This window comes from Pistacia vera, unplaced genomic scaffold, assembly GCF_008641045.1.
Source record: "Pistacia vera cultivar Batoury unplaced genomic scaffold, PisVer_v2 Contig3, whole genome shotgun sequence".
Lineage (NCBI taxonomy): Eukaryota > Viridiplantae > Streptophyta > Magnoliopsida > Sapindales > Anacardiaceae > Pistacia > Pistacia vera.
The window spans coordinates 858460-874701 of NW_022196112.1; the positions used below are offsets into that span (position 1 = coordinate 858460).

The following is a 16242-nucleotide window of genomic DNA, read 5'->3' on the forward strand; positions in this document are numbered from 1 at the left end:
AGTATCGAACTAGCACCAGGGACAGCACCAATTCTAAACCCCTTATAGAATGGCCCCAGCTGAACTTCAAGAATTAAGAAGCAACTCCAAGAGCTTTTAGATAAAGGCTTTATCCGACCGAGTCATTCTCCTTGGGGAGCTCCAATCCTGTTTGTGAAAGAAGGATGGATCACTACGGATGTGTATTGATTATAGGGAGTTGAATAAGTTACAGTGAAGAATAAGTACCCACTACCCTGGATAGATGACCTTTTTGATCAGTTGAAAGGAGCGGCAGTGTTCTCCAAAGTTGATTTGAGGTCCGGTATCATCAGGCAATAGTGGTTAGCACGATGTGGCTAAGACTACCTTTCGTACAAGATATGGGCATTATGAATTTGTAGTGATGCCTTTTGGCTTGACTAATGGCCCAACAGTTTTTATGGACTTGATGAACAGGGTATTCCATGAGTATTTGGATCAGTTTATTGTTGTCTTCATTGACGACATCCTGATTTATTCAAAGTCAGGGGAAGAACATGAGAAGCATTTGAGATTAGTATTGCAGGCGTTTGAGAGAAAAGAAGTTGTGTGCTAAATTCTCTAAGTGTGAGTTTTGGCTTATCAAGTGATATTCCTGGGTCATACCGTGTCGAAGGAAGGGATTTCGGTAGATCCAAGTAAAGTGCAGGCAATCCTGGAATGGCAAAGCCGAGAACAGTGAAAGAAATCAGGAGTTTCTTAGGCTTAGCAGGTTACTACCGGCATTTGTAGCAGGATTCGCCCAGTTGGCTAAACCGTTGACAGCTCTTACCAAACAAAAACTCCTTTTGTCTGGTCAGCAGCATGTGAGAGAGCTTCCAAGAGTTGAAGAAGAGGTTAACAACAGCTCCTGTATTAGTGTTACCACAGGAGGGTGTAGACTATGACATTTATACAGATGCCTCTTTGCAGGACTTGGCGCTGTGTTGATGCAGTTAGGTAGGGTTATAGCTATGCTTCTCATCAATTGAAAGTAGTACGAGACCAGATACCCTACGCATGACTTAGAATTAGCAGCCGTGGTATTTGCTTTAAAGATTTGGAGGCACTACCTTTATGGTGTGAAGAGTAATATCTACACCGATCATAAGAGTCTAAAGTACTTCTTCACTCAAAAGGAGTTGAATATGAGGCAGAGAAGTTGTTTAGACTGGTTAAGGTTATGATTGTGAGATCAAGTACCAACCAGGGAAAGCCAACGTAGTAGCCGATGCCTTGAGTAGAAAAGCCCATGTTTTTCCGGCTTACCAGGCAGAAAAGTTAATAGAAGATTTGTCTAAATAACAGATTGAAGTGGTCCCAGGAAGAATTGCCAGTCTAGAGGTACAGTTTTCTTACTAGAGGAAATATAGAGAAAGCAAGTGGCCGATAGTGGTGTCAGAAACAGTTCAGCAGTGCTTGAGGGCAAGACACAGAGTTCTTTGTGAGAGATGGTTGTCTTCTATTTTAGAAATCGGTTATGCATTCTCCAAATGAGGAGTTGAAACAGAAAATTCTTATGGAGGCTCATGGCACACCGACACCGCTCATCCGGAGCAACCAAGATGTATCAAGATTTAAAGAAAGGTTATTGATGGTCAGGTATGAAGAAAGACATTGCAGAGTTTGTAACTAAATGTCTATCTTGTCAGCAAGTGAAAGCAGAACACCAACGCCGTCAGGTTGCTTCAACCATTGAGTATTCCAGAGTGGAAATGGGAGAGCATTTCAATGGATTTTATCACGGGTCTCCCCAGAATACAGAAAGGTGTGTAATGCTATATGGGTGATTGTGGATAGGTTAACCAAATCAGCCCATTTCCTTCCAGTAAAGGAAAGTACCACTACCGATCAGTTGGCTTAGATTTACCTCAAGGAATAGTTAGATTGCATGGTGTGCCCAAACTATAGTATCAGATAGAGTTCCAATTGTTTCAGCCTTCTGGACGAGTTTACAGAGGAGTTTGGGTACCCGTTTAGCTTTCATTACTACCTATCATCCTCAGACAGATGGCCAAACCGAGAGAACGAATCAGGTGCTCGAGGATATTGAGGGCCTGTTGCATGGATTATAGAGTATCCTGGCATGAGATGTTCCCTTAGTGGAATTTGCCTACAACAACAGTTATCAGTCTACAATTAGAATGGCACCTTACGAGGCTTTTGTATGGTAGACGGTGTAGGTCTCCGCTTCATTGGGATAAGTAGGGAAAAAGATAGTTGAGTACCGCTCTTGGGCCAGATGACTCAGAACTAGTAGAAGATGTGAATTAATCAAAAATAGAATGAAGCAAGCCCAAGATCACAGAAGAGTTATGCTGACTTGAAGAGAAAGAGGTGGATTCCAAATGGGCAACAAAGTGTTTCTGAAAGTTTCCCCCTACAAGCGAGTGATGCACTTTGGAAACAAAGGGAAGTTAGCACCGGAGATATGTAGGTCCATTTGAGGTCTTGCAGCGATGTGGGAAAGGTGGCCTACAGATTGGCACTACCACCTAGAATGGACAGGTGCACGATGTCTTCCATGTCTCGATGCTACGGAATATGTAAGTGATCCCCTCCACATCCTGAGTGTAGAGGACGTTAAGTAACAGAAAATCTTGTATATGAAGAACGTCCAGTTCAGATTTTAGATCGAAGGGTTAAAGAGCTTCGGACCAAGAGTGTTCCGCTAGTGAAGATCCTTTGGGAATCACAAAGTGGAAGGCCACTTGGGAGGTAGAATGGACATCCAGAATCGTTTCCCAGAGTTATTTGTATGAATTTCGGGGACGAAATCTTTTAAGGGGGGGAGAATTGTAACGCCCTACTTGAGGTACGTATTGTTTTTCTTTCTTCTTTACTCTTATTTGAGTTGTTTCTTGGCATTATTGTTTGATTGAGTGTTGTGTTGAATGCTTGCCCTGAAATTTGTTGAAAATGAAGAAGTTAAATGTGCCAAGCTTCGCCAAAGAAGAATCTTCGCCATGGCGAAGAGGTGTTGAAACCACGGGAAACTCTCTGGACAGTTTTCGCCGCGGCGCACAAGATTCTTCGCCGCGGCGACAGGCTTCAAAATGTTGTTAAGTTTTTTGATATTTTCTTCCCTAGGCAATTTGACCATTCTACCCCTAATTAGCAAAAAGTGGGAGTAAAATGTAGGATTTTTCATGGAGAATATGTTGATATGGGGGTGTGTTTGCAATGAATCAAAGGATATAGATAGAATTCTCAAAGAAGAGTAAGCAAAATGGGAATGCTTGTGTATAAATTTCATTAAAGGAATTAGACTTAGCAAACCCTTCATCTCTTCCTCTAACGCAACTCTCTCTCTTGCTTCCTCTCAACTTCTCTTTCTTTTGATCAAGGTTTCAAAGGGCTTTTGGAGTGATTTGGGTAGAAAAACAACCTAAGGCTTCCTAAGGTAAGGATTCTTACTTTGGTTGTGAAGCTTGTGAGTTTTAGTATAATTGAATATTGAGGGTTTTTGTTCTTTTGTTTAAGAGTAGAGAAAAGTCAGTAAACCAAGTGAAAGGAAGAGTTAGTGAAGTCTCTCCATACACAGGTAAGTAAATCCCAACCCAAGTTGAGATTTAAGATTTTCTTGATTAGGGTTTTGATAGCATGATATTGTATGTGTATACATGATATATGCCATGTTATTGAGGCTTAAATAGAGATTTCTAGTGCTTTTGTATTGTTTATACCTTTCAAATATAAGAAATGAGTTGTGGGTTGGAAAGGTAGTTTAGATGGAATTGAAGGGTATTGTGGAACCCTTTTGGAAGTGTCTTGCTTTGGCAGGCTTTGTGGCTATGTGAGGGGGTTTCTCCCATTTTGGTGGTTAGGAAAATTTAGAATCATTGCCATAGTAGAGTTTTATGATGCACTTGAACTGTTTGATGAAATGCCTAGTAGAGGTTGAGTATGAGTAGTGAACCTTAATTCTGCAACATTGCATGTTGCATTTCATAAGTGCATTAGTGAGATGAACCATCCATAGGCACTAATTGTGCATTGAAAAGTGACCTAAGAAAGAGTAGGAAACTTGTGTATGCAATTACTCTATGAGTAGAGAACTTGGTGGATGCAACTACTCTAAGGGTAGAGAGAATGAAAATGCTAAATAGAGTGAATTAGAAGAGTAGAAGAGATGGTTATGCTTGTGATCATCACCCGACAGTAATGGGAATCAGTTGATGCTTTGTGATCACCACCCGAATAGCCATTAGAGATGGGTTGATGCTTTGTGATCGTCACCCGATAAGTATTAGAAACGAGTGGATGCTTTGTGGCCACCACCCGGTTATGATTAGATAAGTGGGTTGATGCTTTGTGATCATCACCCGACAGTGATTAGAGACGGTTAATCTTGGTGATCGTTACCCAAAAGTCATAAGAAACGGGTAGGTGCTAGGGACTCCACCCGATAGTTATGAAAACCGAGTAGTGCTTTGTATCCCCCTCGGTAGCCACTAAAACGGGTCGGTACTGTGTGAATTCCACCCGATAGTCATGGAGAGTGAGATGGTATGTGTGAATGCCATCCGGCCGTCCCTCCGATAAGATAAGGCCATGATGTTTAGTAGAACAGAAATAGAAACAAATAGTATAAGGAAAGAATTAAGAGTAATTCATACGGGGACAAACAGATAGAGGGTTTTACTTACTGAGCATTATTTTGTGCTCACCCCGTTATTTTCCTTTGTGGATGCAGGATCTAGGTGATGATTAGTCGGGGGGCGTCGGCAAGTGAAGAGCAATAGCTACACTATTTCCCCTGTTTCGTCTTTTAAAATGATGTTTTGTAACAATATTCTTGTGTATAAAGACATATGACTATAATGAAAAGAAAGTTTTTGGGCCCAACTTTCTATTGTTATTATGCATGCATTGTACTAGTTTACAGTAGTTGTTACAATCCTCCCCGGGTTGAAAGGCTTTCCTCAAATCCAAATCATCCTCCGAATATGGGCTTAGATCCCTCACATTGAAGGTGGCCGAGACTCCCCCATACTCACTAGGTAACTCCACCTTATAAACATTATCATTTACCCTTTTAACAACCTCAAGGTCCATCTACCCTAGGAGCTAATTTACTCTTTCTCTTACTTGGAAACCTCCCTTTCTCATGTGAATCCATACTAAATCCCTAGATTAGAAAAGCTTAGGCTTTCTATGCTTATTTGCCTTATTCTTGATCTTTTCATTTGATTTTTCAATTTGAGCTCTCACGGTTTCATGGAGTTCTTCATTTGCTTCAATTTCTCATTAGCATCCTAATGAGAATGCAAAATGTCATATTTACCCCTTAATGTCTAGTATTTTATACTTATTTGTTGCCTAAAATGTATTGATTATTATGCTATTTTTGATTTAGGAAGCAAATGGAGGCGTTAATTGCAAAACGGAACTAATTAAGTGAATTCGGACAAGTTTCGTTATATTAATTGATTTCGAATTGAATTGTTTTTGTGTTTTTGTTTTTTGCTAAGATTGTTTTCTGTTTTACTCAAAACCCCCCAGCCTTATTCACATCATCGAAAATTCGGCAAGACACTCTTCGTGGGATTGACCCTTGCTTACCCTATTTACAGTTCAGTAGTTAGGTTAGGAAGGATTTTAATCTTGGTTGCCTACGACAGCACGCTAGATTTTGGCGCCATTGCTGGGGAGTGATTCTAGTTGATTTTTTTTGTTTTTGTGTTTGTTGTGATTTTTATTTTGTTCTTGTTATTTTATTTTTATTTTCCAGAAAAAAAATATTTTGGCAGTACTGTTCATGACAGGATTTTTGGTGGAATTAGGAGCGGTGCGAGTACCCGTTTCGAAGAAAATTAAATTCTGCATAGGACTTTAGGATTCACTAGCCCCACCCTCTCGAGGCCAAAAAACGACATTTGATAGGGTTTTTGGCCATTTTTGTGTTTCTGGTCATTAAAAAAAAAAAAAAAAAAAAAATTATTTTACTTATTTTATTTTCTGGTTGGTTTTCATTATTTGCTATTTATTTCTTTTATGAGTTTTGGTGTTGTATGACCAGGTCCTCTCATCTTGGTGATTTAACGTTCAATCCAGAAATAGAGAGCACTTTGCGTAGGTTACGGAAGGAAGTTTGGAGAAATTCTGATTTAGAAGAGGAAGACGTCATGGCTGGAAATCGGACTTTGAAAGAGCTTGCTGCCCCTGATTTGAATCAAGCACCTTTATGCATAACGTTTCCTGTTTTAGATGCTACTACTACTTTTGAATTAAAATCTGGACTAATACATCTCTTGCCCACTTTTCATGGTCTTGCAGGTGAAGATCCTCACAAGCATTTAAAGGAGCTTCATGTGGTTTGCACGAGTATGAAACCTATGGGAGTGACCGAGGAGCAAATCAAATTAAGAGACTTCCCATTTTCTTTGAAGGATGTGGCTAAGGATTGGCTCTATTATCTACCCTCTGGGACTATAACCACATGGAACGAGATGAAGAGATTGTTTTTGGAGAAATATTTCCCAGCTTCGAGGGCAGCCAACATTCGAAAAGAAATTTGTGGTGTAAGGCAGCACAATGGAGAGTCCCTACATGAATACTGGGAACGTTTTAAGAAATTGTGTGCAAGCTACCCCCATCATTAGATTAGTGAGCAGCTACTCATCCAGTACTTTTATGAGGGCCTTACATACACTGATAGGAGCATGATTGATGCTGCAAGTGGAGGAGCGTTGGTGGATAAAACTCCCAAGGCCGCAAGAACTTTGATTGCAAATATGGCAGCCAATTCTCAACAATCTGGCACTAGGCTTGACATTCCGTCTAGGCGTGATAATGAGGTAAATATTTCTTCCCTTGAACAACAAATAACAAGAATAACTTCTCTTGTTTGTCAAATGGCTGTAGGTAATATGCAAACGGTGAAGGCTTGTGGAATTTGTTCGGTAGTAGGGCATCCAACTGATATGTGCCCAACTTTTCAAGAGGAGCCCATTGAGTAAGTAAATGCAGCAGGTGGTTTTCCTGGACAACCGCAACGGAAGTATGATCCCTATTCAAGCACATACAACTCGGGATGGAAGGATCACCCCAATCTTAGCTATGGGAATCCATAAGTGAATCATGCTGTGACTCAAAACCACCCAAGTTACCAACATTATAAGCAGCCATACCCCCCTAGATAACAACCTGGCCAACCTTCTGATTTTGGTATGTCTTTAGAAGATATTGTTAAACCTCTTGCTACCAATACTTTACAATTTCAACAGGAGACAAGAGCTAGTGTTCAAAGTTTGGAGAATCAAATGGTCCAAATGGCGACCGCAATCAGTAAGCTAGAGGTGCAAAGTTCCAGGAAATTACCCTCTCAAACAGTGGTCAATCCAGGAGAAAATGTAAGTGCGATCATCTTGAGAAGCGGTAAAGAGGTTGAGATTCCAACAAAGGTAGCCCCTGCATCATCGAAGGAAGAAAAGGAGAAAGATATCATTATAGACAGGAGCATTCCCAACGACGATGGTGTTCTTAAGCGTAAGTTTCCGCCTCTGTCTGAGTATAAATCGGTACCTCCTTTTCCTCAAGCTTTAGCAGAATCTAGAAAAGATGAGCAGAACAGAGATTTATATGAGACTTTTTTGTAGATGCGAGAGGAAACTGAAACTTAAAGGGTGTGAAAAGGTGAGAGTGGGAGAGAATGTTTCTATTATGATTAAGAGAAAACTCCCAGCGAAATGCAAGGATCCAGCACAGAAAGTTTTTGAAGTTGATGGAAAAGATGGATTGGGAGTTGCCATTAGTAAGCATCTTGAGGAAGAGAATGAGGAGTTAGCTTTGAGTACTGATGTGCAGGAAACTGTTGTAGCGTTGAACGATTCCCTAAAGTTATAGCAGCAGTCAGGTAACGTTTCCTTTATGGCATTACCAATTTCTAACGAGAAGCCTTTACCCTCTGTTTTGCAGTCCCCCATTCCAGATTTGAAGCCTCTCCCTAGATACCTCAAGTATGTGTTCCTTGGAGACGGAGATGGAGGAACGTTACCGGTGAACATCTCCGGTAAACTCAGTGCATCACAAGAAGAAAAGCCTTGAGTCGAGCCAACGACAATAAACAAAGGCGCTGCTTGGGAGGCAACCCAAGGGGAGTTTATTTTCTTTTCTCGCATTTTAAAATTTTGGTTATTTTTGCCTTTTCTTTGCATTTCATCTTACATTGGGAACAATGTCAGTTTTAAGTGTAAGGGAGGGGATTTAGGTTGTGTTTCAATTTATGCTTTGAAAAAAAAAACAGTTTTTGTTTTTAGGAAGGTTTATGCTTTAAGTCATGTCTTTGAACGTCTAGTGATGCATGAAATAGTAACTTGACAATATTGTTGAGCATATTCCTTGACTTAGGATGTTAGCAATATTTCATAAAATAGAGTTAATCAGATTTGAATCTTTGTAGTCTTGAAACAATATGTCTTGATAAGTTGTGTGGACTTGGCGACGAAGCATGATTTAGGAGTGTATAACAACCCTTAGAAAAAAAAATTGTTTCTCTTAAGCTAGTCCTAAATTTGGGTTTAATCAAATAGGAAAAAGAAAAGAAAGGTATGTGGTGAGTCGAGATGGAGCGTAAAATGCACTCACTCATAAACACAACCATGAAATGAGATGGAGCATAAAATGCACTCATTCTTTTTTCAAAACAGAAAAAAACAAAAAAAATATTTATCCCTAGTTTGCTACCCAGTTTGTAGTAGTAAAGAGAAACAGTTGAGGAAAAGTTGAGAGGGGAGTTGTACATGAATTGGTTGTGATTAGTTTCCTTGTTTGCATTGACTGATTGAGAGTAATTGTGGAAAATGATGAAGAGAGATGAATGTCATTAACTCTACTTTATTTTATTTTGCTGCTTCCTAAGTTAGGTATGAATATGCATAGATTAAATATTATTACTTATGCATCATGATGGTGTTCTTGATATGACTTGAGTGATGGTGTTCCTGATATGACTTAAGTGTAGTGTTTGTTTGAATTAGTTTGCCCGAGGACGTGCAAAAGCTAAGTGTGGGGGAATTTGATGAGAATGCAAAATGTCATATTTACCCCCCTTAATGTCTAGTATTTTATACTTATTTGTTGCCTAAAATGTACTGATTATTATGCTATTTTGATTTAGGAAGCAAATGGAGGCGTTAATTGCAAAACGGAACTAATTAAGTGAATTCGGACAAGTTTCGTTATATTAATTGATTTTGAATTGAATTGTTTTTTTGTTTTTGTTTTTTTGCTAAGATTGTTTTCTGTTTTACTCAAAACCCCCCAGCCTTATTCACATCATCGAAAATTTGGCTAGACACTCTTCATGGGATCGACCCTTGCTTACCCTATTTACAGTTCAGTAGTTAGGTTAGGAAGGATTTTAATCTTGGTTGCCTACGACAGCATGCCACATCCACACTTGGCTCAAAATCAAAGGGTAGGGAAGTAAGATCAAAAGGGATAAGTGGGTTTATTCCATACAACACCTCAAATGGAGTGTGACCCGTAATAGATCTAGGACTCCTATTGTAAGTAAATTTGGCATGTGCCAATTGCAAATTCCAATCCTTTAACGGCTTACTCACCAAACTCCTTAAGACATTACCCAGCACCTTATTCACCACTTTGGTTTGGCCATCAGTTTGAGGGTGGTGTGAGGTACTAAACATCAATTTTGCCCCTAATTTTCCCCATAAACTTCTCCAAAAATGACTCAAAAATTTTTGTCCCTATCTGAGACAATGGTTCTTGGAATGCCATGAAGTCTCACCACTTCTCCAAAGAATAATTCGGCAATTTTGGAGGCATCATGTGTGGTATGACATGATATGAAATGGGCCATTTTTTAGAGCGTATCAACCACTACCATGATAGCATCCTTTCCCCTTTGGGTCCTAGGCAATGCAACCACAAAATCCATGCTAAGGTCTTCCCAAGGGTGCTCGGCTATGGGTAAGGGTAAGTATGGGCCAGCCTTGAATTGGCTTTTAGCTCTTTGACATGATCCACACCTTAGCCCAATATTTGATGGTTTCTAAAGTCTTAGTAACCCTAAAATGACCTGCCAACCCACCACTATGTGCTTCCCTCATGATTAATTCTCTAAAACTACCCTTAGGGACACATAATTTTCTATCCTTGAACAAGTACCCATCATGCATAATATAATCTTCAAAACTAGGTTGCCCACATTTAGTTATGCATGTTTTCATCTCTAAATCTACCTCATAACACAACTTCATTAATTCAAAGCTTAAATCTAGAATCAAGTAAAGAAAGTAAGGCATACCTTCTAGAGAGTGCATCGACTACAACATTGTGTGCTCCTTGCTTGTAATTCAGCACAAATGAGAAATATTGGATAAAGTCAACCCATTCAACATGTCTTGTGTTGAGTTTGTGCTGCCCATTGATGAACTTCAAAGCTTAGGGTCCGAATGGAGGACAAATTGTCTTGGCCAAAGGTAGTGACCCCAATGGTCAAGTGCTCTCACTATAGCATAAAACTCCTTATCATAGGTGTTATATTTCCTCCTTGAATCACTAAGCTTCTCACTAAAGTATGCTATTGGCCTTTTGGATTGATTCAAAAATGCTCCAATGCCACCACCATTGCATCACACTTTACTTCAAACACTTGGTTGAAATCCAACAAGGCAAGGATAAGAGCTTCACACAACTTCTTCTTAATCAAATCGAAGGCCTTATTTGCTGCCTTAGTCCACTCAAAATACCACTTCTTCAAACATTCAGTTATGGGAGCCATGATGGAACTAAAATTAGGTACAAACCTTCAGTAGAAAGAGGCGAAACCATGAAAACTCTTAACTTCCATAATTGAACTAGGTTTAGGCCAACTATGAATGGATTCTACCTTGGATTGATCTACCTTAATGCCTTCTTCCGAAACCACATAACCTAAGAGCACCAATTGCTTCATAAATAATTCACATTTTTCAAGCTTAGCATACAACTTTTTCTGCCTCAACAATTCAAGCACTAAGCTAAGGTGTTCTACATGACTATCCTCACATGTACTATATATCAATATGTCATCAAAATATACAACCACATATTTTCCAAGAGAACCTTCACACTTTGTAAAAGTTCTCAGGCTTTCTTGCTTATTCAATCACTACTCCTTCACCTTCACGATGCTTTTCTAGCAAGTTCATCTCATCTTTCAGTTCAGTAAGACTTCTTTTCCCTTCTTTACTTGTTTTTATAACTTTTTGTGGTTATGGATGGCCATTGCCATGGCCACATTGGGCTTTTTAGGGTCTTGCTAAGGTTTTAAAATGTGTTTTTGATGGTCCTGGGTTTAAGGTGGGTTTATCATGGTAGCCACCAGAATCCCTAGTAGGTCGTGTGTGTCTATTGTCTGACATAAGCTACCCTGGGTGCTTGAATTGAAAGCAAAAGTGTGGATAGGTCACCGAGTTTTTCAAGCTTTGACACGTGTTTGCTTCTGTTTTAGGTACCCAAAGGCAAGCTATCATTATGTTGTCTTCGAGCAGTCATACCATTGATCACATGTTCGATTCCCCAACGAGCTCGAGAGTTCTTGGGGGCATAGTCCCTAAGGTTTCTGAGGAGGTTGTCTTACAAAGCTCAAACCCCAATGTGACAGGCTCTTCTAACAATGCCTCTGCGGAGGTTGCTTAGCCAAAGAAGTCTCAGGCTCATAAGCCGTGCAAGGAAAAACAATCCTCGATCAAGGTCGAGGATCTAAGGCGTATAAATGAGACTTATGTGCCTCAACTTAACCTGAGGGTTATAGGAGGCTTCTCTTGAAAGAATCCTCCCATAGGCTACGTGGTAGTTTCTGAGTCCCTCCTAAGGTGCGGGCAATCTATCCCTAATCAACATTTCATTGACAGCATTTTGAGACAATTTGACTCCAGTTGTTCGTGAACTCATATGTCATAATCGTAGGTCTGTACATAGCATACCAAATTACCGAGCTGGGCGAGCCATCTATTGAAGAGCTCGTACATTTGTATAGATTAAAGAAGAGTCAAGACCAAACATACTACCTCTCCAAGGTGAGGAAGGTACAATTTAATGGTCTGGTTGACGTTCCAAAGAAGGCCCCGTATTGGGACTCTCAGTTTTTCTTTAATAAGGTCGGGGAGACCGACATTTTTGCTTCAAAAGCTAGTAAGACTTCGACCCCCAGTGTGTGCAAAGAGTGTTTTCAAGCTCGATGGTCAAATTAACCATGCTTCTTTGCTTTGCAGTTAACGTCGAGTAGAATTTTCTCCTCGTAGAGAGCTTATAGAGGCTTCAGCCCTTTAGCGATCTTTCTAACAGGGAGCGCAACGTCAATGAGATTATCTTGCTTCCTCAACTGAGGATGTACGGGTTTTGGGTAGACAACACCAATTTCATAACCATCATTGAAAAAAAAAGTGTTTATTTTCTCACACTTTTTTCCTTTGTGTAGGTCGTTGATTGTTTGCTTCTCCTTTTGCAAAAATGTGGGCCGAGAAATCAAAAGGCCTAAAGAAGAAAGCGTCAGCTTTAGAGGCTACCAAGAAGCCATTGGTTGCTCTGACGAGAATCAACCTATCAATGCTATTGGAACGATCAGGCAGGGTGCCTCGCATCTGACCCTTAAGCAAAGCAGGGGTCAACTTAGGTAAGGTCCAAGTGCGAAGAAGCTCGTGACTACCTCTAAGGCAGTTAGTGGGAAAGGTGGCCTCAAGCCCCAAAAGGGGTCAACAAAGAAGACTTTTAAGCCATCTAGGGGCTCGACGAAGTAGAAGGTGTCTGAGCAACACGATAGCTCAGGTAAGAAAAAGTCAACCAAGCCATAAGGAGGCTCGAGAAAACAAAAGGTCGTCGAGCAGCAAAGTGACTTGAGCAAAGGGGCCACGGGGCAGGCTAGTGGCCAAAAGAAGTCTGCGACCAAGGATTTGTCCAAGAAGGCATGGGTGAAGCTGTCATTCTCATAGGAAGCAATTCAGGCTCGCCTCAACATAAAGGCAAAGTGACGAACGAGGCAACTCGAGTTGCAGTCGATGCAATAATCGACCAACTCCCTAAACATATCAGCATCACGGCTACGACGATTAGTGATGTCGTCAACTCGCAAACTTTCGTGCACATTAGGGATTCATCTCCTCCATAGCTATTGGCTTGGGTATGTAGCTATGTGACGAAGGTATCAGTAGTTTGCCCCCTTCTCCCTTTTTTATATACGATTTTCTTTATTCCTTGCTAACTTTCATTTTTTTTCTTTTTAGGCTTGTGTGGCGAGCAGGCTTCTCTATGATGAGTGCTACCATACATTGGAGGGCACTCAGAAGGGATGGTAGGAAGTGAAAACGCTTAAGGAGGATGTTTGTGTTAGAGTAGATGCCCTAGAGCTAATCAATTATTGTAGAATTGACTCTTTGTAATAATGTTCTTTGATCAATAGGAGGCATTTTATACTATATCGCATAAATCATCATTATATGTATTGATATATGTCTTTAGAATGGTAGAACCATGACGAGGGTATCATGTGTTTCAAATCTTGATAGTGAAAACACTGTGAGCATATATGGTGGTCATTCTAGAAACGTCCGTAGCCCTAGTATTATTCTGAAGTAAGGGCATAGATAATATGGTAAGACTATCATAGTGTTGAACGACCCTGTCAAAAGGCAATGACTAATCTCACTTATCAAGGTTGTTTGGTGAAAACCTGGTGCAACACATGGGTGCTTGCTGTAGGCAAGTTCACTAGACTGGCCCACTAGAGGATTCCATATGGATGGTAACCCTAGTGTCTATGGAACAAATCCTCTAACAAATGGTGCTGCATGTGATCGTTAGACTTGAGATCACCGGAGCGCCTTGTGCACCGTTTGGTGTAATTTGACACTAGCCTAATGCAGTTCTATTCAAGGCTATCAATACGGTGGTGATTGGTTGCATTAAGGAGTGTATCAAGACTATGGTGGATAGACAGAGGACTCGTCACTCCCGGGTACAGGAGAAGTTATCTCATGGCGCAATTCAGTAAATGGCAATGACAATAAAACAGTGGCCATAGTGGGATTGAGTTGTTGCTCTATCCAGTTTATAATACAGGTCATTGGTCCAATAACTGAATACATAATATCGAGAGTAACCGAGGTTGATACAATTTCTATGCCACAGTCTCGTCGAGATAACGGATGATAAAAGGATTGGATTGTACGGTAACCATATCGTTGATAGGTAGCTACTTCGCTGAATCCGAATCTATCGGGTGGCCATGGTGCCTTGCTAGGGGCCAATCTTGGTCTTTGTGTAGTGAGACAATTAATTAGTGTTAATCGCGATACTACACACTACCGGTATGATAAGGAGCCTACGGGTCACACACATAGAAGATAATTTAAGAACCAGTTTATAAGAAGGGCGTTTTCGTCTTTTTAGACCAAAGGGTATTTTGATAATCTCATAGTGCAATTAAATTTGCTGAGGTCGTAGCCTTTATTTAATTTTTTAATTAAAATTAAATAAGTGAAATTATAATTAAATATGTGTTCACATATATTTAAATGAACCATTGTTATTGTTAAATGTTAATATATGAAATATATATATTAATTTAATTTAATTGAAAAATAACAATAATAATTATTAAAATATCTAAAGGGGGCTATTTGGATGCAAAAGGTGTTTGGGTTGGAGCCCAAGCCTATTCCATGGGCTATTTGGATGCAAAAGGTGTTTGGGTTGGAGCCCAAGCCTATTCCATGATGGAATAGGGCAAAGTCTGCACTATATAAGTGCAACACTTTGTGAATTATACAATTAATTCATTTCAATCATTAAAAGGAAAAATTTCAGCCCCTTTCTCTTCTCTCCCACGCCAGAATGCTTTTGCTTGAAACAAAGTTTGATTGATTTCTTTTGGTTCTTAAAGACTAAAGAGGATCTAGCAAATCCCTCTTTAGTTCGTCAGAGTTATCTTCGTGTGGACTATATTGGTTCAGTCCTACACTTGGGTCGGTAGTGAAATCCGTTTAGAGACAAACTTGGAGGATCCTTCAAACTTGTGTAAGATTTCTTAAACTTTAAACTGATTTTTCTGCAGATTCTATTATTATGTATAAATTGTAATTTTTGTGCCCTGATCTTGGTTCTAAGGAACGATCTATCATGTAAATTATTTTGTTTTCCGCTGCCATAGATGATCGTTTCCTAACAGTGGTATTAGAGCCTAGGGTACCAGATTTTACAATTTATGTGAATGGTTGATTACATGTATTTGATTGATAACATGTTTCCTTGATGAATCTGCACAAAATTTGCCATGAAAGCATGTTTTAAGAAATCAATTAATTGATTAATTTAATTTGTTGATGAACTGCAATTCGGAATATATTGGGTTATGGATTTTTATTGAAATCAGTAATTTAGATTGATTGCAAAATCCGTTTGGCGTATTTTGGTTGCTGGTTGAACTGTTTTGTTGCTACAAATCAGTGTACACTCACCGCGGAGATGTAAACCATCGTCGCGGAGTGCGTTGTTGGTGTACACGCTGATTGCAAAATCAACGCTTGCCGCGACGATATAACCCATCATCGCGGCGAATGCACATGGAGGTGAATGCGACGTTAATCAGTGCACGCTGTAGCGATCTAACCCATCGCTACAGCGAACGCACTTCCGAGGGTGCAAGGGCCAGATTGAAAAGTTTCAAAACTTTTAGACCAAATGTAGATCTGCAAATTGTTAGGGGATAATTAATAGTTAACCGACACAATTCAAAAATTGATTTTTTTTTTTTAAATGTATGCGATGTACCTGTTTGTATAGTGCATGGTGCCCGGTACATGAGCCTTAGACCTATGGTGAATGTTTTAATTTTTGGGTATATATGGTTGTAATTTATAAAATAGGGTCTGCGTGTCCTGCCTTTCTCCTATTCTCGATTTACATTCTCTTCTCATCTCATTCCCCTCGAATGTAAATCGAGGTTTCTAAATTTATTGATGTAAAGAATTTTGTATAATTATTCTCATTGTAAATTTAGAATGATATTTTTGTAATGTACTTGAACACGGATCAAGAAAAAGACGACCATACTTGAAGACTCAAGATTTTGCTACAGGACCCCTAGGCAACCTATCGATTCCTCTAGGCTCGAGGAAATCGGTTTTTAGATGGGCCATGTACCGACACATTTTAACATTTAGTTTAGAATGCATGCTAAGGTTGAATGTTCAATAACATGCCAAACAATGTCATTCTAACATAGATAATAATTTG

At 39.7% G+C, this 16242-nt stretch overlaps 1 non-coding gene across 1 annotated transcript; it reads right to left on the bottom strand.

The window, feature by feature from the left end:
- Positions 1-6500: 6500 nt before the first annotated feature.
- Positions 6501-6607, bottom strand: LOC116135433. The gene has a single exon (XR_004128898.1). It is a non-coding gene; the product is annotated as a small nucleolar RNA R71 (small nucleolar RNA).
- Positions 6608-16242: the final 9635 nt, after the last annotated feature.